Source organism: Manis pentadactyla, chromosome 6 (genome assembly GCF_030020395.1).
Source record: "Manis pentadactyla isolate mManPen7 chromosome 6, mManPen7.hap1, whole genome shotgun sequence".
In the NCBI taxonomy this organism is placed as follows: domain Eukaryota; kingdom Metazoa; phylum Chordata; class Mammalia; order Pholidota; family Manidae; genus Manis; species Manis pentadactyla.
In genome coordinates this window covers 98,909,570-98,935,114 of record NC_080024.1, presented here as the reverse complement: position 1 = coordinate 98,935,114, position 25,545 = coordinate 98,909,570, and the positions used below count along the sequence as shown (strand labels likewise).

The window sequence follows — 25,545 nt, the reverse complement described above, 5'->3', positions numbered from 1 at the left end:
AGTAAGATCAGGGTCCTGAGCTCAGACAAACTAAAAGTACATTAACACAAGGGGAGACAAATTAACGGCATCTTGCCAACTGTAAGTGAAACGGAGGTTCCCAAGGGGATCAGTGTATCCTGTGAATGGAGACTTGGAAAGAAGATGGGACTCAGATATGCTGAAGCACGACAGGGGCCACCTGAAGTAAGGGAGGCACAGGAATATGTATGAACGGGGCCTGACCGAAGGGCTGAGCAGGAAAAGCTAGTCCAGGTGGGCCCAACTTTATAACCGATATGTCTTTATAACATGCCCCCTCGATGTGTCTGGTGCTTTTCTAGGTTTCAGGTTACGAATGTGGGCTCTTCTCACAGTGTAATAAAAGAAACAAATGAGGAACAATATTAATACACAACCTGATGAAGTAACAAACACCATGTGAGTGCAGAGAAGCCAGAAGTCATGCACATGGTGGATACAGAAAGCAATGTTACTAGGGTTGGTCATAGCGACAAGGCACTGTTTTAGTTGTTCTTGAAAGAGAATAGGAATTAACCAGACAAAAGAGTCCAAAAGAAGGATAATCTTCAGAGAAATGTACAGTCAAAAACAAAACATCATGAAAGACCAATGTTTATGCAGGAAATGATCAGAAACCCTATCATGGAGACAGAACTTTAAGTTGTATCATGCAAAGAACAGTTAAATAAACTAGGAGTTTTCACCTACATAAGAGGATAGTGGTCATAGTATATGAAATTGTTTTCAGCTATTTATCACAAAGAGGAAGCTTATACTTGTTTCTGTTGTTATTGCTTTGTTTTTATGTTTTAGAACAGTTGCAGATTAACAAAGATTGCAGATAGGACAGAAAATTCCCATACACTTCATATTCCCAGGCCTCTGCTAATAACAGTTTACATTAGTTTGGCACAATTAATAAAGCTGATATATTATTATTAACTAAGGTCCATACTTTATTCAGATTTCCTTATGTTTACCTAATGTTCTTTTTCTGTTTCAGCATCCCATCAAGGATACCACATTACATTAGTAGGCACATCTTAGTTTCCTCTTGACATTAAGAGCCTTTCAGACTGCTCTTGTCTTTGATGGCCTGGGCTGTTTTAAGGAGTATTAGTCAGGTACTGTGAGTCCTACTGAGATCTGTCTGGTGTTTTTCTCATGATGAGATTGGAGTTAAGTGCCATTTTCATCCCATCCTATCAAGGGTACATGCATCAGCATGACTCGTGTTTCACTTGTTCTGAAACATGCTAAGAAATAGAAAAACACTCAAAGGTAGCAAATTAAAGAACAAATTGAAGGACTCGGGACCAGAGAGAATGAAGTTCCTTGCCTGAGTTCACATGGCTAACAAGTATCCAGGCCAGGACTCAAACTTTATCCTGACGTTAACTTCAGCGTTTCTTCTTTCACTTCATCAAGTCGTAATGGATATGAAAGAGCAAATGTCAGTAACGTTCCAGCCAGGGGTGGGCTGAGGCTGCATGTCTGGGTTCTCCAGAGCCAACTGTGCACAGATCTTCAGAGACAGCTGGACAGTAGCCTGAACCGGCCACGGCGGAAGTATTTACACCGTGGCAATCGTTACCTGTTTCAACTCAGAGAGTTTTTCAAACTTTCATTTTTTTCTGGGGAGTCAATTTTTAAACAACCAAGTATACCATCGATTGTCTATTGTGTATGTTTTGTTTTGTTTTCAGACCTGGACAATCTTATTCTATTTCCAGTTATATAGGTTAAAAAGGAAAAAAATATATATCAATTTGATACATTTCACTTTCTCACAGAAGAATTAAAACAAACATGAGCCTAAGTAAAAAAAAAAAAAAAAAAAATCTAATTGCAGAGGATTTGATTATCTAAGTGAAAAATATCCAAGCTGAAAATTCAGGGAAGAGTATAGTAAAGAAGGAGAAGAAAGAAAACCTCATTTGTGTTATTGTGTTATTGTTGATGATACTGTTTTATTCTTTCTTGTTTGTTCTGTCTGTTTGCTAAATGGAAATCATGCTATGTCTCGAGCAACAACTTGGTATTTCCCAATACAAGCTACAAAGAGATCTTTCTAGGTGAAATGTGTATTTCTAAACGTGTATTTTCAAGCTGATTTCAGAAGCACCAATGTGTGTAACAGATGGTGTAAATGAGCATGCTGCATATAATACTTAAACTATGAAAACACTGTAGTTCTGTCATCACTACCCCACCCACCTGGACTTGGGCGGTGCAATCTGATCCCCAGGTGAAAGATCCTGTCTAACGAGACAGCTTTGCACAGAGCCTCATTGGGCAGAGCCACCTGACGAGGCTGGTCAGCAGAATGGAACTCTCCCCCTACTCCGGGTCAGTGATGTTATCTCCCAGATGAGGGTGAGGTGTTGGGGGAAGACTGGAAGGAAACTGAAGGAGATGTACTCGCTTATATGCATTCTAGACACAGTACCATCAGGCTCTGAGAATGCCCATTAAGAATCCAAATTCATTTGGATACAACATGGTGATTCAGAATTGCTGAGGGAAGTGGCGTCTCATTATAAAGGAAGAAATGCTCCCCAAAGAAAACCATCATTTAAAAAGGTGGCTTTAACATTTAGAATGATTGCATATACACAAGTATTTTATCACTGTTCCATTCGTTGTTTTTATGTTGTGTGGATTGTGAATGCATGTGTATAAAATAAATACTGCAGATCGGCCCCGAATGCCTTGGAGAGGGAATGATAGGTAGTTAAACCAAATACACAGGTGCGCACACACATAGAAGCAGTAGAGAATTTTAGAAGGAACAATTTTTTTTCAACAAGAGGCAGTAATAAGGAGTTTAAAGAAATTTGGTGGTAAAGCAAAAAACAGGCCAGTCTAGCTTGTTTTGCATTTTTATTGGGTGGCCCAGTGTGTCTCAAACTTGGCTAATTAGCAGCAGCCCCAGGATGTTTGTTAAGGCAGATTCACTTGGTCCACCTCAGATTTAGGGAGTCGGATTCTTGAGGGAGTGGCCTGGAATCTGTATGTTTAACAAGTGCCCCAGGTAAGTCTGAGGAGCAGTCAAGCCTGAGGAACACTGGCCAGACCAGGGGCTCGGTTTCGCCCGCGCACCTCAGTCAGCTGCAGAGTTAAGACAGAACCGAACAAAAAACTACTGATGTCTGCGCCCCACCCCAGGTCCACCAAAGCAGAATCGTGGAGCTTGGAGGTCAGGCACAGTCGTCCACAGAACCTCCCACGTGACAGTAATGTACTGCAGAACGTGGGGACGCTGGGTACCCAAACCGTAAGGGGACAGAAAGCTGCCCAAAAAACAGGAGCCCGCAAAACTGTAATGAGGAGACGCCGACTGTCCAACCTGCGGATATCCGCAGAAATTCAGAAGAAAAAGGAGCAAATTTGTGACATCTCCGGATGTTTTGATGATGACGAAGAGGGGAATCCACCCGTTCCTGTTGTCTGTTCATGCGTGTGTTTTTGAACAGCTAGAGAAGTGGAAGGGAGGAAGCAGAGAACGTGGCAGGATTGCCCTGCATTCTCTGAGTACTTAAAATCCCTTGGGACATCTCACGCATTACCTTAACAACTTAAAATTGAGCAAATATCTACGCATACACACGTCTACTTGTTATTTAAGAATCTCCTTTTTATTTTCACTCTCCAATCTTGTAGAGAGGACACATTCTCCAATTTTAACAAATTCCAATAAACCTCTAACTAAATAAAAGAATATAATCAAATCTCCAAAGAAGTTGTTCCCAAATCTCCAAAGAAATATTCACGATTTGCCGGTCCAACTAAGTGCAGCAAACTAGGCAGCTAGAACTTGGTTAGGGTTCGTATTGTTGGGGAAAAAACATACCTTTAAAAAAATTTTCATGTTTTACTTCCAGTTTACAATGATAGCGAATGCCATTGTTACTTAAGAAATAAAATATAGAGTTGATGTAATTATCAGGTATCATTTACAAAGATGGCATATTTGCCTGTAAATATTTCCTTTGAGCAGACAGGAGAATTGTCACATTTTTATTAACTATTAGGGATATGTGCTTCACTTTCACACACTTTGTGGTGTATTCTAAGTTACAGGCTGTATAAAAAAATGTTAAAGTGTAGCATTTTTTTAAAAATGGCTTTATTTTTTAGAGCAGGTTCAGCCTTACAGCAGCACGACTGTAGAGAGGAAAGCACAGAGATCTTTCACAGTCCGCCTGCCTTCCCCCCCATTATTGCATCACCCATTGTCAACATTCCCCACATTTGTGGAACGTTTGTGACAACTGATGACACATTAGCACCTCATTACCACCCAGAGTCCACAGCTTACACTGGAGTCTGCTCTCGCTGTTTTACATTGTTTGGGTGTGGACACATGCATGATGACATGCATTCATTATTATGGCATTATACAGAGTAATTTCACTGGCCTAGAAATCCTCTCTGCTCTGCCTAGTCATCCCTTTTCGCTCCCAATCCACGACAACGGCTTACCTCTTAATTGTCTCCATAGTTTTGCCTTTTCCAAAACATCATACGGTTGGATTTGTACAAAACGTAGACTTCTCAGACTGGCTTCTTTCACTTCGTAATGTATGTTTAGGTTTCTTCCATGTCTTTTCATGATGTGATAGTTCATTTCTTTTTAGTGCTAAATAATATTACATTGTCTGGGTGTACACAGTTTATTTATCCCTTCACCTAGTGCAGGACATGGTTTTGGCAATTATGAATAAAGCTGCTGTAAATAACTGTCTGCAAGGAAATATGTTTTGTATGGAATATTTTGTATGGAAATATGTTTTCAGTCCCCTTGGATAAATACAAAGGTGTACAACTGCTGAGTCGTATGGTAAGAGTAGTTTGGTAAGAAGCTGTCAAACTGTCTTCCAAAGTGGCTGTATCATCTTGCATTCCCACCAGCAATTAACAAGAATTCCTGTTGGTCCACATTCTCACTAGCATTTGGTGGCATCAGTGTTCTGAATTTTGATCATTCTAATAGGTGCGCAGTGGTATCTCATTGTTATTTTAGTTAAGATTTTCCGTATAGTATGGAGTGTCTTTTCATAAACCTATTTGCCACTGTAGATCTTCTTTGGTGAGGTCTTCTAAATTCTTTGGCCTAATTTTTAGTTGGCTTGTTTGTTTTCTTATTGTTGAATTTTAAGAGCTCTTTGTATATTTTGGACCACAGTCCTTTAGCAGATATATCTTTTGCAAATACTTTCTCCCAAGGGAGTAATGTGTGTGTGTGTGTGTGTGTGTGTGTGCATGTGTGTGTGTGTGTGTGTGTGTGTGTGTGTGTGTGTGTGTGTAGATACTTTGAATAAGTTAAAAAACTTCTCTGCAAATCTGAAATTTCATAGTTAACTTGAAATAAATATTTTAAAAAAACCTTTTTCAGAATAGGTACATGTTTGTGAACTTGAAAGTATTTGAAATTGAATTTCCATTAACTTCACACAAGGGTATAATATTCTTGGATCTCAGTTTTTATGTATTTTTCCTTAAACTTAATTGTGTTTTATTCTCTCTTAATTTTTATATTTCTTCTCAGTCTTTTAGGATTTTTTTTTTTGTCCTGGACTGGAACAATTTTGCTACTGTATCACTAATATGGGTCTCTCTGAAATTATTTTGCCTGGAAAGGAAACAGCTCCAATGATCTTTCTCTATTATAACCTTTGGGCTGTGTTCTCTTCCCCTTTTTAAATTTAGTTTTTTATTTATAACAAAGTTTGTAAATATCCAGTCCACTGATTAAAAAATACAACAATTTGTTCTTTTTCCCTAATTCAATTCTCTCCTTAAAAGCACCTACATTCAGCTTTTTAAACCATTTATTCTGCCATTTGTCACCACATTGCTAAATAATGTGCTTATACAGAAACTGTTATTTTCCAAATTTAGAATATTATTTATTGATTTTGTACTATAAAAAATATCTTTATCTCTCTTACATACCCTGTGTCCATAATTCTCTGCCTGCCACCCAGCTTTCTTCACAAACTTAGATCAAACCAATGCCAGTTTCTACCTGATCATGACTGTCAGTGAGGTCAGACAGGGCAGCAGTTGTTCTGCTCCATTTCTGTCCTGCAGGCACTGCTCCTGAATATCCCCATCCTCCTGCCCCGCGCTGGCCTTGTGGTGCTCTAGGCCTTTAGCTCAGCTGACATCCTGAGGCTTCTCATCAATATCATCGTAGGAATTTCTTTCATCAGTTTTGTCTCTTTTGTATGTTTCTTTTCTCAGGAGCCTCTAATGCCCCAGTAACAGGGTGCACAGCCTGCACCCAGATCTTGATTTCTAAATTTCCAATGGCAAGATCCAGAAATCCTTGAAAACTTCTGTTTGCAGGTCTGGGGTAGTAAAAGCACAAAGTGAACTTAGAGCATCTGACAGCATCAGAAATAAGGGAATGGCCAAAAACAGAAAAAGGGATGGTGTTGCACCATAAAGGCCTGGCAGCCAATTGCAAAGAGCTCCCCGTGGGCAAAGTTAGAACAATATGATCAACCAAGTAATGACACATCACTGCACTCTAACCCAAAGAATAAAATAACTATCACAAGTCTGTGCTGGTAGAAACAATTAGACAAGAAAATAGATGGGGATAATTAGACAGTTATTCTTTATAGATGAACTCCAGTTAATAAATGTAGAGGGAAAGTGCAAAATAGAAAATTACCTTTAGAATACCACAGAAATTGTCACAGGCAAGATCCACCCACAGATGCTAAAATGTGTAAATTAAAGTTGAAGCATAATTATTTGCATAGCCTTAAAGAGGGTCCCCCAAACATTAATTATAAAAGGAAAATTATGACTTAACAACAGAGAATCCTGTCAGAGACCACCTTAATCATGCAATCAAGGTTCCCATCATCAATAATGCACACGTCAGCTCTATGTATCTTTTGATAGAATGTCCTGAGAAGGGAATATGAATTCTGTGGGCACCTTCAGAAAAATGCAGAACCTCAGTCTGATCATGAGCAAACATCAGAAAAACAAATTGAAGGACATTCTTCAAAATAATTAACTGGTATTCCCCAAAATGCTAAGCAATGAAAGATAAAGGAACTGATACAGATTGGAGGAACTGAGCGACAGGACAATTAAATCAGTATCTTGTACTGGATCCTGGAACAGACAAAGGGCACTGCTGGAGAAAGTGGTGGGACCCCCTCCTCCCCTGGTTCTGTACTTCGGTTAATATTATTGTGCCAAGACAACTTTCTTAGTTTTGATAATGGCTCTATAGTTATGCAAAATGTTAATGTAAGGGAGAGCTGGGTACAGGATATACGAGAATGCTCTGTACTATTTGCACAACTCTTGTGTAAGTCTAGATTTATCTCACAAGTTTTCAAAAAATCAAAAGCAGAGCCAATAAACATAGACACCAATGCCTTGCCTTTTTGAATAGCTAGCATACAAGTCAACTAGTCAAGGCATTTTGGCATCTTCTTCAAATACCTGTAGATGATCCTAAGGAGCATGCTTCCCAGCAAACACTACCGTGATGTTAGGTTACAGGGTTTTGGGGTTTATTTTGCCTCTTCGTTTGTATGAAAGAGAACATTTTAATAAAAACCCGTTTGTCTTCTATTTATTTTATTAAGGGTATTAAATGTTAAACTCAGGTTTTAGCTTTGACTTAGTGGAATCTCATTAATAAACAGAGTTAAACAACAGTCTTAGGATGTTACCTGTTTAATATAATCTTTCCAATAAAGAAGCTGCTGCCTTTGCTGGGAAAATTGTCTTTTAAAAAGATGCTCCCACTGTTACAGGCTAGAAGTCTGATAAAATCAATATAAACAAATGCAAGGTATAAATACCCAATTCTCCTCCACACACAATATGGAGTTATTCTTATTCAGATTCTGCTTATACTCAATGCTAGCATGTGTTAAATATCAGAAAATAACAATCACATCTTCTGAATAATTTATTCAGGACTGAATTTAACTCCAGACCTGTGTGGTGACTGAGATGCAGAAGAAAGTGGCAAGAGGCAGTCTGAGTGAGCAGGAAAGAAGGTCGTTTCTTTGCATTCTGGTAAGTCAACCAGGAGCTGGGCAGCCTGGGGGAGATCCCAAGGGGAACAAGGGACATGCCTACTGCATCGCGTTTTTCTTTCCCATGAGACTTTGAGCCAAGAATAAGGATCGTTCATGTGCCTCTTTGCATTTCTAGTACTTCATACCTCATAGAAAGGCCCCCAAATGGTCCTTGAGCGGATTAGTGTTGAATTGAAGTAATTTCACTAGAATTACCTGGTGTGACATGAGGAACAGAGACCCGCTGTTGGCGAGCAGGGGACCAATATCAGATTTGCATTTTTAAAAGTGCATCTTTAGAATGTCTTGCAGTTGTTCAGCCTGAAAAAGAGAGGCTGTAAATGAAGTGGTAACAGCAGGAGAGCAGAGGGAAAGGGGAGAATCCAGGGGGCCCTTGGTCACTCGCAGATAGAGCAGGGGTCGGAAGTGACTCAGGTGTGACGACGGTAGTCAGTTTATCCAGGTCATGTGATAAGTAGGGAGCCAAAAACTGCATCTGGAATTTAGGATTGAAGGCTTAGGTGGCACAGAGAAGCTGGAACCATTTGCATTAAGACCGAAGTATTTGACGCCACTTACACTGATGAGCTCAGTCAGAGCAAGAGAAAATAATGAGAGAAAGACGATCCCGGAAAGGCACAGAGAGGCTGGCAGAGAGATCGGGGAACTGGAATGGGACGAGCATTCCAGTAGGAGCAGGGAGGGGTGTCCCCAAGGGAAAGGGAGTCCCAGGAAGCAGAAGTGGTCACTGTGGTTGTTAAAATTCCTGGCCCCAGACAAGGGAAATAGACACCAGCCAACAACAGACACGCGCAGAATCGGCAGGAACACGGACGAACCCGGCTTGGAAAACCTGGGGGCTTCGCGGCTGGGCAGCCCGGTACAGCCCCGCCTGTCGGACTGAACCCCGCCACCCGCCTGCTCTAGGGGCCCGGCGGAGCCTCCATCTGCTGGCGCCCCTCGGCCTCGTCCCCCCGGCACAGGTGCTGAACCGAAGGCAGGGAGAGGGCATCTCTGTCTTCGCTCTGCCTCCCGCCGAGTCTCTCAGTGGGCATACGCCCTCCGTCAAGGAGGGTAACAGCTATTTCTTCGACAGCCCTTTGTATATTCTAGGCCCTTTCCGGGCACTTCACAGACAGACTCATCCCTACAACCGCCCTGTGTGATAAGTATCATTCGTTTCCATTTTAGTAGAGGTCGGGGTCTGAATAAATGGCCTCCCAAACACCACACAGCTAGAAGGTGGCCGAGCAAAGGGGGAATGCCAGGCAGTCAAGGCCCAGAGGCCTTTAAAGCGGGTCTCACACGTGCACTGGCACATCTAGGTATCAGCAAGTTTTTGATCTGCTGAAGAAGAAATGCTGGATTCTTTAGACAGTGGTACGAAGTGTCCTCTGGGATGCGAGGGAACAAAGGAGAGAGGCACAGAGATGCGCATATCTGTGTATATAAGCAAGGAGCCAAGGGTGGTTTTGAGAAATCTTGATTTCAATTTTCATTAAAAAATAAGGACATTACTGCACAAAAGTGAGATAAGGCTGGATGCCAGTGGCAAATGGCAAACCCTTGCGATAACCACTGTGTGAAAAACAGCACTGTCACTCCAGCCAAAGAGAGAGACCATGGGTAGATACGAGCCATAATCTTCTCTTTTTTGGCAATGCTACCTAACTTTGCTCCAACAGTCTCATTAGGCTATAAACTCAGGTTTGAAATTTATTGGTCTACACCAGCGAAACACTGGTCAAAGGGGTGAAGAGGTAAGAGAGTAGATGAAGCGATGAACTGTGGTACCTGAGCTAAACAATATCATCGTCTCATAATCACCATAATAATCACAGCTGTCATTTACTGACTGGTTCCTATGTACCAGCCACTGTTAAGTGTTTTACATGCATTGTCTCTTGTCGTGTTTATAACAACTACATAAAATTGGTACTGTTATTATCCCATTTTATAAGCAGGAAAACTGAGGCCTAGAAAGTTTAAGTAAGTTCCCCAAGGCCAGAGAGCTAGTAAGTGGTGGAGACAGGATTAAACCTACTTAAAGCCAGTAGGGCACGGTGCATGGGACTAAACGTAGGATTCAAAGATTAGGAGTCGAAAATAAGGTAAAATAAAGGAGGTAAGAGAATTGCATTGCAGGAGATTAGTTATGGTCAGAGAAGAGAAGGTTTGAGTTTACTACTTCACCCCCCAAATAGCTCCAGGTGGCAGGTCCCAAGGTGCTTTCTGGTGCCCATGTATGCACGATGCGGAGCAGTCTCCAGCAGGGGAGGGTGTGAGCTGATGGATAAAGACTTGCCCATTTCATCCCCTGGCCAGAGACTTCTGGAAGATGTTTCATAAGCTCCCTGTGCATCAGCCACCCAGCTGGTGACAGACTCAGTCACACACCTCCTGTGCTGGTTTCCCTCTCCCCAAGCTCTTCACCTTGCCCTTCATCCTGTTCCTTGGGGTTGCTTCCTACATAAACAGCCCAGATGAGAGGCTCCACCTGGCCTCGGCTCTGCCTGTGGGGGAATCCAGGCCCAGACAGTGGGAAGGAGCCCTGGCAAACAAGCCCTCAGGGCGAATACTCCTTGCTGGAGGTGAGCGGCCTGTGCCAGGTCTACCCGACTCTTCCCACCTTCTTCAGGCCTGTAATCAAGTTTAAGGCTTGTGCTAGTCAGAGTGCTCCAGAGAATCAGAGCCAACAGGACCCATATACATTCAATATGGTATGTGGGGTGTGTGTGTGTGTGTGTATGTGAGAGAGAGAGAGAGCAAGAGAGAGATTTATTTTAAGGAATTGGCTCATGCAATGGTGAGGGCTGACAAGTTTGAAATCCGCAGAGCAGGCCACCAGGCTGCAAATTCAGTGAGAGCTGATGTCTGGAGTCCAAATTCCACAGCAGCAATCTAGAAATTCAGGCGGGGTTTGTAAGTCACAGTCTTGAGCAGAATTCATTCTACTTATGGGAAACTCTGCCTTTGCTCCTAAGGCTTCCAATTGATTGGATGAGGCCCACTCATCTACTTTTTAAGCAGTCTGCTTTACTTAAAGTCTACTAACCAATCACATCTAAAAAACCCTCACAGAACAGCTAGAATGACACCATAGCCTGGCCAAGGTGACGCATAAGCTGGAGTGTCACAGATCTCAACCCAGCTGGATGGGAAAATACAGTCTCTGCTCTGGAGGGAAATAGCTGATACACCAAAGGAATTAAAAATGCTGATCCATTTGCACCAGCAGGATTTGTATCACATTTGGGAGCTGGCATTGAACTAAGCAGACAGAATATAAAACTCAGCAAGGGAGAATTTTTTTGATAGGAGAGCACTCTTCTGTGAGTAAGGATTTCACATCTGGCACAAGCACTCGGAGTCTGTCCTGATACGCTGCTGAGAATGGTCCTTGGAATCCAGGCATGGAGAAAGTCTAGAGTAAATGAAGTGGAAATGGTGACTGTTGGGGGTCAGAAAGTTTGCCAAGTGGGAATATTCTAAGCATTCGTTATGTTTGCTCGTAGAACCCACCATCTGATTATGATCCTTCAGAGAGCCTAGAGGACCTGACCTGAACTAAGGAAATGAGGAATGTGTCGGTGCAGGGACAATGGCACTTTGAGAAAATTGGTAGTGATGGTCTATAGGTTGATTTTAGGGTACAAGATGTTACAACAGCTTCCTACTGGCACTGGAGGTGATGTGATTCCAGAATGGCAGAGGCCAGGTGAAGGTTTGGCATAGTTATAATGAGCATTGAGGCTGGGGGCAATTAAGGTGCCTGGACCTACGGGTTGCTGTGGTGATGGGTAACAGGTATGGTGTTCTGAGAGTTGACATGGGTGTTCAGCCATCAGGGTGGTGTTTTATCATGACGTGGGCAGCAGAAGGCTGAGAGGCATTGTGATGCAGAAGGGGTGGCTTCGCATCGGGTTCGCAGATGTGAGTGAGCTACAGCCCCGTGGCCACTAACTGAAGGGCACACTGGGTCTCCCTGAGGAAGGACCTTATCCTGCAGCTGAGTCTTTCCATCATGATCTGGATATTATAAAACCCACCAAGACCTAAGAGCTTGGTCTCACTTGTAAGAGCATGAAAAATTAATTAGGTGATGGATATTACACATTTGAGATTCGGTCTAAGAAGGCCCAAAAGATACAATCAACTATATGACCAGACGGCCCAGATCTTACGGCACCTACTTCTTTTGTATTCATGTCTCTCCCTAACTAACATGTATAACCTCATGGGGCCTAATCTTGATCAACTAATGAAGTGGGGAAAACAAAACAGAACCTGCTCCTGGCTCACAAGTGGCTCAGCACAGTGGGTTGGAGCTGATTGTAGGTGGATGTCTGCCATATTACAGCCCCAGGCAGGGGTGGCCCTGGTGGTAAAGGGAACCCCAACGGGTAAAACCAAGTGCAATATACTTGTTTTTTCATGTTGAAGGAAGGAAGAAGTGGCCTGAATTACAGACATTCATGAACAATTCATGTGACTAGCATTTAGATAGATGGTCAGCAATGAATGGCCAGGCTGGTTAGTCAAAGCCCCCAAAGAAACAAGATTAGAAAACTGGGACATGCAGGGTGAAGGGTGACGGTGATGGCAATAGTAGTGGTGAAAATAAACAACGGTGTTTAGACCCATCTGCTAATATTAGTTCCATCTTGTTAGCTGAGCAGGATTCATCTATTTGTAATAAAAGCTCAGCCTTTTAGCTTTCTTCTTTCTTTCCTCTTTGCCTATAAGGATTCTCCATTTGAGAACCAGAGCTGTTTATATAAAGCTGGAGAGCTGAAAAGGACATATATGGGTTGTGTCGTGGTCAATAATGAGTTTTCTGATCCAGTAAACAGCATTTGGATACCCCCTCTGTTGCAGAACACAGTATTTTCCAAACACAGGAGTTTGCAAAGTCTGTAAATATTTTCATGAATAGTTGATGCCTTTGAGATATTTAATTTTATATTGATCAGCAAATTTTTGCAATTTTCTTCATATAGATTATGGATAGATCTTATTCAGGTAATTCCTAACTATATTGTTGTTGCTAATGAATTCTCTTTGCAAGAATCTGCTGCTCACAAATGGGTAGGCACAATATGTTGGCACTAATTGTGGAGGCACTGCTGCCACACTACAGTCCCAGTTGGGGCTCAGGTGTACCCTAAGTGAGGTACCTAGGGAAGATGAGTGGGAGATGAAATGGGACCACAGTCCTCTCCCATCGTCGGTGCATCTGGGCTTGAAACCATGCCCGCCAGAAGGAAGGGCTTCTCTGTTCCACACAAAAGCACCTCTTGGATCCCATGTCATGTGTATGTGTGTGTGTGTGTGTGTGTGTGTGTGTGTGTGTGTGTGTGTGTGAAAGAGAGAGAGAGAAAGGTTTTAATCTAATAGTATTTTCATTTTAAAAAACATTATTTTTATATATCTCTTTCCCTTTCAATCTTCTGTAACAAGCATATTTTTAATAATTTTTAATTATTCTTTTCCACCAAAACCTAGTGTATGTGCTCAGAACAAAGGTTCGCTGGGACAGAAATACTAGCTGGTGGTGCTTCCATTCTGGGCATCAGTATTTTGACTTGTCAAGTCCTTGTATTTGTAGCTAACAGTACCCAAAGGGGTAAACTCGGAATTGTATAAAGAGGGTGAAAGAATTTATAAACCTACATTCTGTCTGTGATTAGAATTGTAGTCAGCTTACTCTAATCATTTCTACCACATGAATTATAAAGATGTTTTTCACAAAGGGCCCTGTGAAGCACCAATAAACAACCCTCCATGAGGTGTTCTCTAATTTCATACCCAGTCATGTGTTGATTGAAATATTACATGCAAAGAGCAATGATTTTTCTCTACTTTTTTCTAATCCTTTCCAATCTCCCATATCTTTCTCTGTTTTAGGTCTTGTTACATTTGTCAGAATAATGTTAAGTGGTAGTGAGAGGAAGTATTTTTCTTCCAGTTCTGAGTTTCCCTGGAGCAGCCCCGTTTCTCCTGTGCCCCCACCTGCTCTCGGTGGAGCTGGTCTTCACACACACGGTGGCAGGGTGGGCAGAGCGATCCTGGCTGTGAGCGAAACTCAGGCTGCGGCCCTGGCTCTCTATGGCCTCCACCAGCTCTGAGCCCCAGCGGGGCCTCCTGTTCACACCTGTTTCAGTTCCCACTCTCAGGCATCCCAGGCGCTTCCAGTTTTCATGTTTCACGCACAACCCAGCTACATCCTTCCACCCCAGGCCTTGCGGCCTCACTGTTGAGGGTCACACTGCGATCTCCAGCTGGCGGCCTGCTGCCACACCTTGTTCTGACGGCTATGAGCTGTGCACTCTCGGACAAGTGAAAGAGCCTGTCTGTGCCTCGGTTTCCCATCCACATAAAAGCATAATAACAGCCCCTCCCTGACTGGTGCTTGTGAGGCTTTCACAACAATACGCATGGTGCGCTTAAGGGCTGCACGACATGTGGCATGCTCACCCTCTCTCTGCACATGCGTGTGTCATCTCTAACTGGGAAGGAAGGGGTCCTGCCCACCCCTGCCTCAGAGCAGCCCCGTAGCTGTCTGTCTAGGCCCTGTCAGCGGGCGTGGCTGACAACTCTCCCCTGTGCCTCAGTGTCCAGTTAGCCACATCTTCCTTCCAGATCCAGCCTTACTGACCACAAAGCCACCCTCCAAAACTGTGCAGGCATCCCAGGCTTTACCAAGATGATGAGCAAGTGGCAGTGGGAACTTGGAAACAACGATAGAACAAAATAAGGCAAAACGTGATAATACTAGACATGCTGCTCCTTAAAATCCCATAATTTATCCAATCACAGGAATTTCTCAGTAGCTTCTGCCATTCTCAGGCTCAGGCCCATTCCCTCTTCCCTCCTGTCCTCCTGTACGCTCCACTCTGCAGGCTGCTCCCCTAAATCCGTGTTCATGGCTGATGGAGAGTGGGGTAGCCATTTCTTTGTTTCCTGAACTCTTTCCAGACTTTGCTTCAAGTCCTGCCCTTATGTCGCCAACAAGCTTAGCAAGATATGTCCTTAAACAATGATATTTCTCTCTTCTAGAAAAGCTCTGGGGCCAGATGCTAAGATGACATCACAGCTGTCAGCCACCCGTGGGGACCCTGATCAGGCGACAAGTATGAGCTTGCCCGTCAGGCTGGGAGAATTTTGTCAATAACACGACAGTGTGCTTCACTTCCTAGATTTAATCAACAATAATGTTATTAGAAGCAGCTGCCAAACCACGTGCAGTGTCTTCTGAGGACCTTCCGAAACACCTCCGAGGGGACATCTACACAGGGGTGCAGGAGACGCAGCTTCACGCGCAGACATCCTGCTTCTGGTCGTCACAGCTCTGCAGCCTCTTTAGGTGGTTACTACGCCTTCTTGTGTTTACTTGTGTTTATGGAGAGAAGCCAATGGTTCCTGAAGGTCAGTGGAAGGAAAACTCTTCCTTTCCCTAAATCCAAGACGCAAAACCTTTCTCAAGATTCATAACAAGTCTTTAGTTCTAAGATAACTGGTCCACTGGCTTAAACGCAATAAATAATAAGTAAACATTTATACAGCTTTGACATTTCCTTCATATCGCTCTGTTTTATATCTGATATGTTTTACTCTTTTATTCACTTCTCATGACAGTTCCATGACATAGATGTCATTATTATTCCCTTTTCAAAGATGACAAACTTAAGGCATGAAGGGACTGTCTCAGGGCACACAGCGAGCACACGACAGAGGCAGAATTTGAACCCAGGTAGCCTGGCTTTACCTGCTACACTGACCTTCCTCTCTAACACAGATGAGCCATTGATGAGGAACTTATTTCCCCTATTATGGCAAAAACACCTTCTTTGAAAGAGCCTCACTATAAGCTCATGTCAGTTATCATCCTAGAAGAACAAAGAGAAATAGGGTCTCCTCTGAAGTGGACATGGGGTGGAGAGAGGACTTGGGGGAGGAGCTGGTGAGCAAGCAAGGGAAATGGCCGAGAATAAAACATGACAGCTTTGGTGCTGTCCATGCCTCTCCACCACCCGGCCCAGGCTGCAGGAAACATAGTCTCACTACCTTCACCACACCTGACTTCATTCACCAGCTACTGTTCCAGCCCTGACAATGGCAACCAGTGTTCTCAGGGTAGCGTCAGGATTACAAGCATTGGGAAACGCCCAGGTGCTTGGTAAACCAGAAATTCCTGATCTCACCAGATGGCTCTGTCCTGGGACGAGGAAGGGAAATGCATATTTAGCGAGAACCATGGGTCACTTATGCACACGAAGGTTTGCAGCTTTCCTGCATGTTCATCTGGGGGTTGCCCACACTACTAAAATAACTGCAAGGTGATCCTTTCTACCTATATTCTGCCTCGGCCTCTGGCCCAGATTCTGCAGAACAAAGACATAAACAACGGGCTTCTTCACCTTGAACTCAACTTTTCCTTTGATGTGGCAAACAAGCAGATTGGAAAATGCAAAAATCTTTTCTTCTCTGAAAGAAAGCTAAAGTTATACCTCAAAAAGATTGGTATAAATAACCTAAAACTAATAAATCTATAGGCAAGAACTCTACAAAATGATAAATTTGTTAGTCTACTCTTCTACTATCTTCTGTTAGTAGTTCTAGGTGCTCAAATATATCTTTCCTCATTTATGTAAGAAATATTTGTACTCACTGTACATCCTCAGAACCAAATAGTTTGTTCTTGAAGCAGGCTTCATGGTTGAGAATATATTTTCAATTGCAAAGCTATAAAAATATTTATTTACTAAAGCCAAGATATGCAAGCATCCCTAAGTATCCATCAATAGTTGAATGAATAAAGAAGATGTAGTATAGATCCAGTAGAATATTATTCAGTCCTATAAAAAAGGAATGAAATCTTGCAACAACATGCATGGACCTAGGGGACACTAAGCTAAATGAAGTAAGTCAGAGAAAGTCAAATACCATATGATTTCACTTATATGTAGAATCTTTAAAAAACCAAAGGAACAAAACAAAACAGAAACAGACTCTCAGATACAAGAACAACCTGGGGGTTGCTAGAAAGGAGGGGATTGAGAGGGATGGGCCAAATAGGGGAAGGGGACTAAAAGCTACAAACTTCCAGTTGCAAAATAAATAAGACACGTGGATACAATATACAGCATAAGGAATATAGCTAATAATATGTAAACAACTTTATATGGTGAAAGATGATAGCTAGATTTATCAAGATCACTTCACAATATATATATAAATGTTGAATCTCTGTTGTACACCTGAAACTATAATAATATTGTATGTCAACTATACTTCAATAAAAAAAATTCATAAGCATAAAGATCTGCTAAGTAATGTAATTCTCCCACTTATCATAGCACCAAGACACTTTGGACTGTCCAAAATATAATTAAGACAAAAGAATAATGTCCCAAACCTATAAGTTGATGAAAATTAAGAAAAAGGGATAAACTGAATATCAAATCATTTTTCCACATTGAATTTTGTAATTTAAGTCTTTAAATTTCATAACAATTAATAAAATAGAATACAGCCAGGTCCAATTTCCTTACTCATTAGTTCAAAACATAAAGTGACAATTAATATTCCTTTTAGGACTTGAAAGTTTTAAGACAGTAAAGTAAAACTGGGCAAGATTCTATTAATTTGGCTTTATCCAATCTTGAATCATTTTGGATAATGCTGACAAATTTAGTCTTCTATTTGGTATCTGGCTCTTCTAAGGCATATAATTGAACAAGTTTCTACCTGTATTATTAGTGCTTATCCCAACTCAAAATATGATTCAGGCTGTGTGTGCATGTAGAACAAGTTTTAGTTTCTTATTAAGTAAGGATCACACAGAGCATTTCTCACTATGAATTGACTACATTTGCTGATCCAAAATAATTAAAGTCATTAGAAGATACTGTCAAATGGATGTTCAAAGTTCATTTCTTCAGATGGAGTCCATGTTGAGAAGGTGTCATTTATAACCCAAGAACTCAATCCCAGGGTCTGTTTATTATAATGATATCTTATACTATCAAATCATCTTTCATCAGGGAGCTCAAAGGGGTTCTCCATAAATTTCACCTTTTCCTGAGATATGTCTGGATAGCAATTGCCCAGGACAGCAAATGTTGGAGAACAGCTCCAACCTGTTCAACCCTTGACAGATGGAATGGATGGGAGACCTAATGTGAGTCTGACCTCTCATAATGAGCACACCACCGTGTGAGGCTGAGCTCTGCCCCAGCTTATCCTGGGAGAGTTAGAGAGGTCCTCTTTCATTTGGAATTTTGTCAGAGACTCGGATGAATATAGGTGAAGATACATCCCTTATAAAAATGAAAAAACTGAACTTCTTGAGTGGCTATTGATATAAGAAGATACTTTCTCATCTTGTGCACAGAGACAGAGGCTGTGAGAAGCAGAAGCAGAAGATGCAATTACTGTCATCAAGGCCCTGAGCTACAGTACTCCTAGCTAGGACCTCCTGGTGACTGAGGGTGCCCCTAAATCATGGTGACAGTGGTCCAGGTTTACTCAAACAGTTTATATCCCAGTTCATATTTTTCATTGGGACATAACTAGAACACTGACCACCATCAACCTCAAAAGTATTCTGGAGAATGTATATGATCACTAAGCTCCCCTTACAGCAAGTGCATATCCTATGCTCAAAGGCCTTCCTTTAGGAGAAAGAAATAGAAAGCCACAGTGGTAGAGAGAATGCTTAGCTCTGCTCATCCTCTCTGAGCCTTAAATTTCTCATAAGCAATATGGATAAGGATTCCTGCTCCACGGTGTTGCTACGAGGATTAGCGCAGTGATATAACTAAAGTACCCTCCACACCCACACATACCCTCACAGGGCCTGGAACGTGGTAAGCTCTCAAAAACTAAAGTTTCAACCCATTAACTTCCCTCTTCCCTTTTTCAAAACAGAAATTCTAAGATGGAGTCTATTGTTCCAAAGAAATGTCAAGGAGGTAAAGTGTCTTCTTCACCTTCCAGAGTCCCCAGGGGCACAGGAATTTCCTGACAATCCCAGAATGCCTCAAGGTCCCTAGCTTTCCTTTCCAGGAGGGATGTAAAATGAGAAACAGGAGCTCAGTTCGTCCTGACAAGAGTCAGATTGTACGACCAGCCTGCAGATGGTAGAGGCCCAACTTTCAGTTCAGATTAATCTCAATTAAACATAGGAAAGAAACTTCCAATTAAACTGAGATGGGATAAGTACCTCACAAGGTACTGAGTTTCTTGCCACTAATGAGGACAAATATGAGTTTGTTAATCAGGTGTTATAAGTGTAAAACAGGTTTTACACTTATATCCCAAAATACATCTGAAGGTTTCCACTTCAGAGAGGGATTAGCCCAGTACTGGGAAGGTCTTCTTCCTTTTTTCTGTCTGTACCTGTCACGCGTTTTGATATTGTACAGTTTCTATGTTTTCCAAAAAAGCAGATCTGGTCTCTATTTCTCCTTCTCTGAACTAGGAGTGAAGAGGAGAATTAATCCCTGCTGTTTTCTGAGGCTGTTTATGGGCACTAACTCATGGGGCCATCAGCACGGACTCGTCCACAGCTCCCATTTCAAACGCTGAGCACTGGCGGATGCCCAACAGATTACTGACCAGAAATGCAGACACATTCCTGCAGAGATTTTCCCATGCTTGTCATAAATACAGATGGACACGGAGTCAGCATCACCTTTGGCCATACAACAGACTTTTCATGTCTTCACATGAGGCTAGAAACCCGGCATTCAGCAGCCTCCGAGCATGCACTGGCCCTTGGTTATGACTCAGACTTCTGACACTGGAGACTGAAACTACAGAAAGACTGTGTCAACGGGCTGATGATGAATAAAAACACAATCTGCCGAAACGTTACAGTATTACAAGTGAAGCCTGACCAACTAATAAAAAGTATATATTAAAAATAGTTAAATTGTTGTTCAGTCTATAAGACATCTTGGGATACTTTGTTTGAAAGTTTGAAAATGTTTAATATATTAGGTTAAATATAAAGCAAAGCTAAGATCATAGATAAAATAGGATGAAAGTAACAATCTGGCAAGAACATTGGCCATTGTTCTTGATGATCACTTAGGAGATTTTGTTAATGTAATAAACCAATAGATAAAATCTACTTGAATTGAAGAAAAACTTATCTAACATGACTGGAACTTACAAATGTATTAATAATAAATTTAGATTACTTGGGAAGCTGTTAACTAAATCACTGGTATTTTGGACTTAAAATACAGAATCAAATGTAGTCTATAAAAAAATGAAGGTATGCAAATATTTGCATTTATGCAAAATGACAAATACAAAGTATATTTAACAATAACTACTGAAGTCTACTCTCATCTATCATTCCTCTGGTGGCTTAATCCTACATTTTCTCATAGGCTTCTGTTTTATTACTATCTTCCCATTTTTCCAGAGAATAGCCAGAGATGACAGTTCATACAAGAATAGCCAGCACAAAGTTGCCTCTGTCATCATCCCTCCCCAACAAGTACATTATAGGAGAAAGTCAAATTATGTGAATTTTCCCTTAACCATACACAAAATTTAAGGGCATTTGGGGTTTTTATTGAAATGAAACTCTTTTGGTTTGCAAGTCATAGGAACCTAACCCAAACTGGGTTTTGAGGCCCCCCCTAAAAAAAAAACAAGCTTATGGACTCACAGAAACAAAGACCTGGGGGTGGGTCAGAGGCTCCTGGGGCAGTGTGGGCCCAGCACAGCCAGCCCATCTCCCTGGCCCTGCTGTCGGCCCTTCATCTTCATCTCCTCTGCAGGAGGTGGGCATGTGCCTCCCCCAGCAGAGCTGTAGGGCTTTTATCTTTTAACTGCCCTTTTAATCAAGCCCAGGAAGACCCTGTACACCCATCCTTGAGTCGTGTGTCCACCCTGTGGCCACATGAGAGGAATACTAGGGTTATGATCTGCCTCTGAAAATATGGGCTTTAAAGCAAAGGAAGATGGATGCCCAGAGTAAAGGGCCAGGGCTCCCCAATTGGAGCTTTGGAGAAACCACTACAGATTTGGAGAATCTTGTAGAGCTTTGGAGAAACCACTACAAAACCAAACTAATGATTGTCCTTGGGGGCCAAGGGGTCTGGTCCTGGCCCACTTGGGACATCAAAATGTGACACTACCTGAAACACGGCTCTTGCTCCTTTAATTGTGAAGCTCTTTGAAGTGGTGAAGAGGTCTACAATTAGGCAAAGAATGGAGAAGATCTTGGAATAGTGGAGTTTATCAAATCCTATGTGAAGTATGCCCTCTGCTCATCAAGCGTGGCCTGAGATTTTGCCTGATACCTATGGTGCCATTTGATTAATAACAGGGCCTAAGGTGCTCTGGTTGTTTTTGTTTTTGCTTTTAATGTTATTCTTGGGCACCAACTATGGACATCCTTATACCAATAAAAAAAAAAGTAGCTTCAGTAATTCTTATTGGACATTTATTTAGGATTTAATCAAAACATTGAGTTCTCATTTAAAAATCTTCCAACATTCATTCTGGCCATTGAGTCAGTTGTAAATTCCTTCATAAAAATGAAGTGGACATGTCTTTTAATAAAATTCCGAGGTTTTCTTACATATGCCATGAATGAAAGATGACAATGAAAATCCTGGAAAGAAACAGCTTGAAATGGGAAATTACGGGGTCTCCCCCAAACTCACATTTTGCAATTGCATTCCTAAGTAGCTGGATACTTTAGCCTAGTTCGTATTGAATCATCCTGGAAAGCCAGTAAGTGCCTATTTAACACACACTATTTTCTTAAACACTGACCACACTTAAGACTCAAGAAACACCTGGAGAACTCTCTGAACCGACTAATGCCTGGTCCAACCCCACCAGACTCTGAGTCAGTAGGTCTAGGATGGGTCCTTTAACTGTTTTATTTTGTTGTTGTGTTTTTTTAATTTCCCAGGTGATTCAGAAGAACTGCCACTTATTTCGGGAAACCATGAATTTATAAACTCAAATGCCTAATCTCTCTGCAGATTTCATTAGCAATAATTTGCAAAGTACATTCATCTTCTGTAGCTCTGTTCTGAAATAATTCTGCTCTGAAAAATCAGAGCATTAGTAGAGGAGACTGGATTTTTGTCCTGGCAAAAAGCCAATCCTAGGTGACAAGGAATAAAAGGCCTTTACTTTGCTCATCTATAAAATGAAGGGTTTAGATGAGATGATTCTTAAAGTTCCTTTAAGCCATAAATTTATTTAACCTATGTAATCCTGCAGAATTAGAGGTGAAAAAGAATGTAAGTAGAAACATTTATTATAACTTTCCTCAAAAGTGTATGGGTTGCATAAAAAGGTGAAAAATGTAAAGCAGATCAAAAATCCATAAATAAATTAGATTAGTTCTTCAATTAAAAAAATTCTATACACATGGCTAAATCTATCAGAAAGGTCAGCTTGAGAGTCATTCAATCATTTAAACTGTCTTGGTCAGCATTTTCATATAATTTCCTTGCCAGTCTGGAATAAGCATGGTAACATGTCTAGAAAGAAGTTGGCTGCACGCTGAGCTCGGGCAAAATACAGTCTCCAGGATGGGTGGGGTGAACTTTTTTTTTTCCCCTGGTGTGATGTCATACCTGTCTGATTAGGACGCCATGAGTCATGGCATGTTGGCATATTCTCAACTGTAAGAGAACTGCTTTTCTCCCTTTTGCCTCTCCTTCACTTATTATCACAGGAAAAGATAACATCCACAAACTAGAGATTAAGATATTGCTTCTCAAAAGAAACACACCATTTTGGAAGCACATATAACTTCCCAGAACATTACATTGCTTGGATTGTCTTCAACCTAAAAATGTTATCTGTGATAAAGGCTCCAAATTTTTGTATTCTCTCCTATGCTCTGAAATTGTACTGTAAGCATATTTACTTTCTGTCCCATTGGGAAATGGTTGCAAATCAAGTATCAAATAGTCATTGCTGAATTGTAGTGCTCCAAAATCTTACAACTACAGACTATTTACTGTTAAAAGAACATATGGGATGTGAACATTCCCCAGGAATGGGTTGTTTTAATTTGTCTAATTTCTCTCAGACTGTTTAAGTTTAGTTGGACAATATCCACCATATCATAGATAAGTTTTCACAAATGCCTAAGGTGCCTAACTGGTTTTCTTGGTTTCACTGGAGATGGCTGGTAATTACAGGTATGCTTTGATTATGTAACTATACTCCTATTATGTTAATGTGTGTGCGCAATTTAAGTAGTAGCTTAAAACCTATACATGCTGAAGTTACTCTACAAGAAGATATGTCACAGAAATAATCAATCTTCCCATGTTTTCTTCCGCCTGCTACTTCTATAGCTTTTCTTCTTCCTTCCTAATTACAACCCTTAAATAGAATTCGTGCCTCATATCAAATTTACCGAGTATCATAATTCTTCCAAGTGGTAAAGATACCTCAAGACAAATGCTGGGCATAGAAGCTACAGGGCATAAATATGCAAAGAAGTAAAAAGCTAACCTTTTCAAACAATAAGGCTTCTCTCTCACTTACCAACTTCACATTTCCCTGTATGGCCCCGGAAGATGACTGGTTAGCCAGAGACGGGTAAGATTCCTCAAGGGAGGAACAACCTAAGACAGGCACAGTCACAGGGGGGCCATCAGGTGAGAAATTGGGGATCAACAGAGGTGAGGCTTAGAACCTCACCCCCCCTGTTCTGAGAGAAATCTTCTGCATACGTGGATGTTTTATTGCCCTTGTCTAGCTTGGATTAACACATAGTCTACAGGCACACACCTGATCATCTACATTTGCTCTCTTACAACACTAAACTATGTTTTCTACCTTTATCTTGTATCTACCTACCACTTCAGCATTTTATTAAAAATAATAATAATAATAAAGAGAGAAATGTGGTATCCACATATAAATCAAGTATAAAAATCAAATGAGTATTCATATTTGAACTGACTGTTTATAGTTCATAATGCATGAGCAAAACCGAAAGTTTCTGTGATGACTGCCCTTGTACTGTTCACCATGTAACTTATTCACTATGTAAGAATTTGTTCTCCATGTAAGAACTTGTTTGTTGTGCTTCAGAAGATTGGAGACTGACAAAGGTTAGGCTTGGGGTGGATTAATGATTGTGCATTGAGCATTGACTCCCCTATACAGAATTTTATTGTTGTTAACAACCATTTGATCAGTAAATATGAGAGATGCCCTCACAAAAAAAAAAAAAAAAAAGTACACACTTTCAATTGTAAAATAAATAAGTAACCGGGATGTAATGTATAGCATAAGGAATATAGTCAAAATATTGTAACAACTTGGTATGGTGATAGCTGGTACCTAGATTTATCATGTATATAAAAGTTGAATCACTGTGTTGTACACCTGAAACTAATGTAATGTAATACTATGTGTCAACTGCCCTTCAATAAAAAATAATTATCTACAAAAAAAAAAAAAAGAAATTACTGTCAATATCAAGAATCCTTAATAAAAAAAATTACTGTCAAATTAAAAAAAAAATAGTGATTGCTGGAATTTCCGGTGGCAATATTATAAATTATTTCTTAAACTTTTGAAATTTTTGTCTTCACTCTCTCTTACACCCTTCAAAACCCACAGCAGGACAATCCTTCCCTTTCTCTCCTAATTAATGCTATTATACAGCTATCGATCCCACAATGGACAAGAAAGAAGAGAAACAGCCCACGTGCATGTGTTTTATTCAGGGTAAAAGCTTCATCTAAGTCAATTCTCTAAAATGTTGAATATTGTTGTCCCTACTTTTCCTTTACTTTAAGAGTCAAAGTCAGTTCCTTCTGCATCTTTCAACAAGCATCAGATTCCTCACTGCAAATTTACCTTTGGACCTTGGTAATAAATTGCCTTCAGTAAGACAATCGCATTGGAAGTGTTCACTCCCACCCAGTCATTGATCCTGTTATACAGATCTAGATTTCCTGTCCTGGCATCAGAGCAACTCTGATATCCCCACATGTCCCTGCTCTGAAGAGCTCGGGAAGCTAACACTGACTTGTAGATTTACACAGCAGATAAAACCGGATTTTCTTCCAAGACTTCAGCTGCCTTCTGGCACTCTTTTCATAAGTGACTGACTTCATTGTAGAGCTCAAGAAGGGGCAACAAATCCAGAGTTGCCAGGTCAGAGGACTAGGCCACCTCTCTCAGCAGCAAAAAGTATTCTTCTGGTAGATTCAAACCCACCTTGAGTTATGGAGCTAATAGTGTGGGCAAGATAAGAACGCATATTTACTAAATGTACCTTGAGCTGTACAAATCCTTCCAAAAGCAAAGCTTTCAGACTGTGTGAAAGCTACAACACCTGACACGTGTATGGGGTGCATGGATCAGAGTTTAAAAATAAATTACAAGATTTAGGTATATGATTAATATTTACTTGGAAGGAGGCGCTGAAGTTTCTGGCCCACTGCCAGCGCCCAGCCAATGC

The 25,545-nt window shown here is 41.2% G+C and overlaps 1 long non-coding RNA gene across 1 annotated transcript; it reads left to right on the top strand.

Annotated features, from left to right (window-relative positions):
• Nucleotides 1-2,289: 2,289 nt before the first annotated feature.
• Nucleotides 2,290-15,572, top strand: LOC130684240 (uncharacterized). Its single transcript, XR_008998430.1, has 3 exons — nucleotides 2,290-2,352; nucleotides 7,963-8,064; nucleotides 15,266-15,572. It is a non-coding gene; the product is annotated as an uncharacterized LOC130684240 (long non-coding RNA).
• The last annotated feature ends 9,973 nt before the right edge of the window (nucleotides 15,573-25,545 follow it).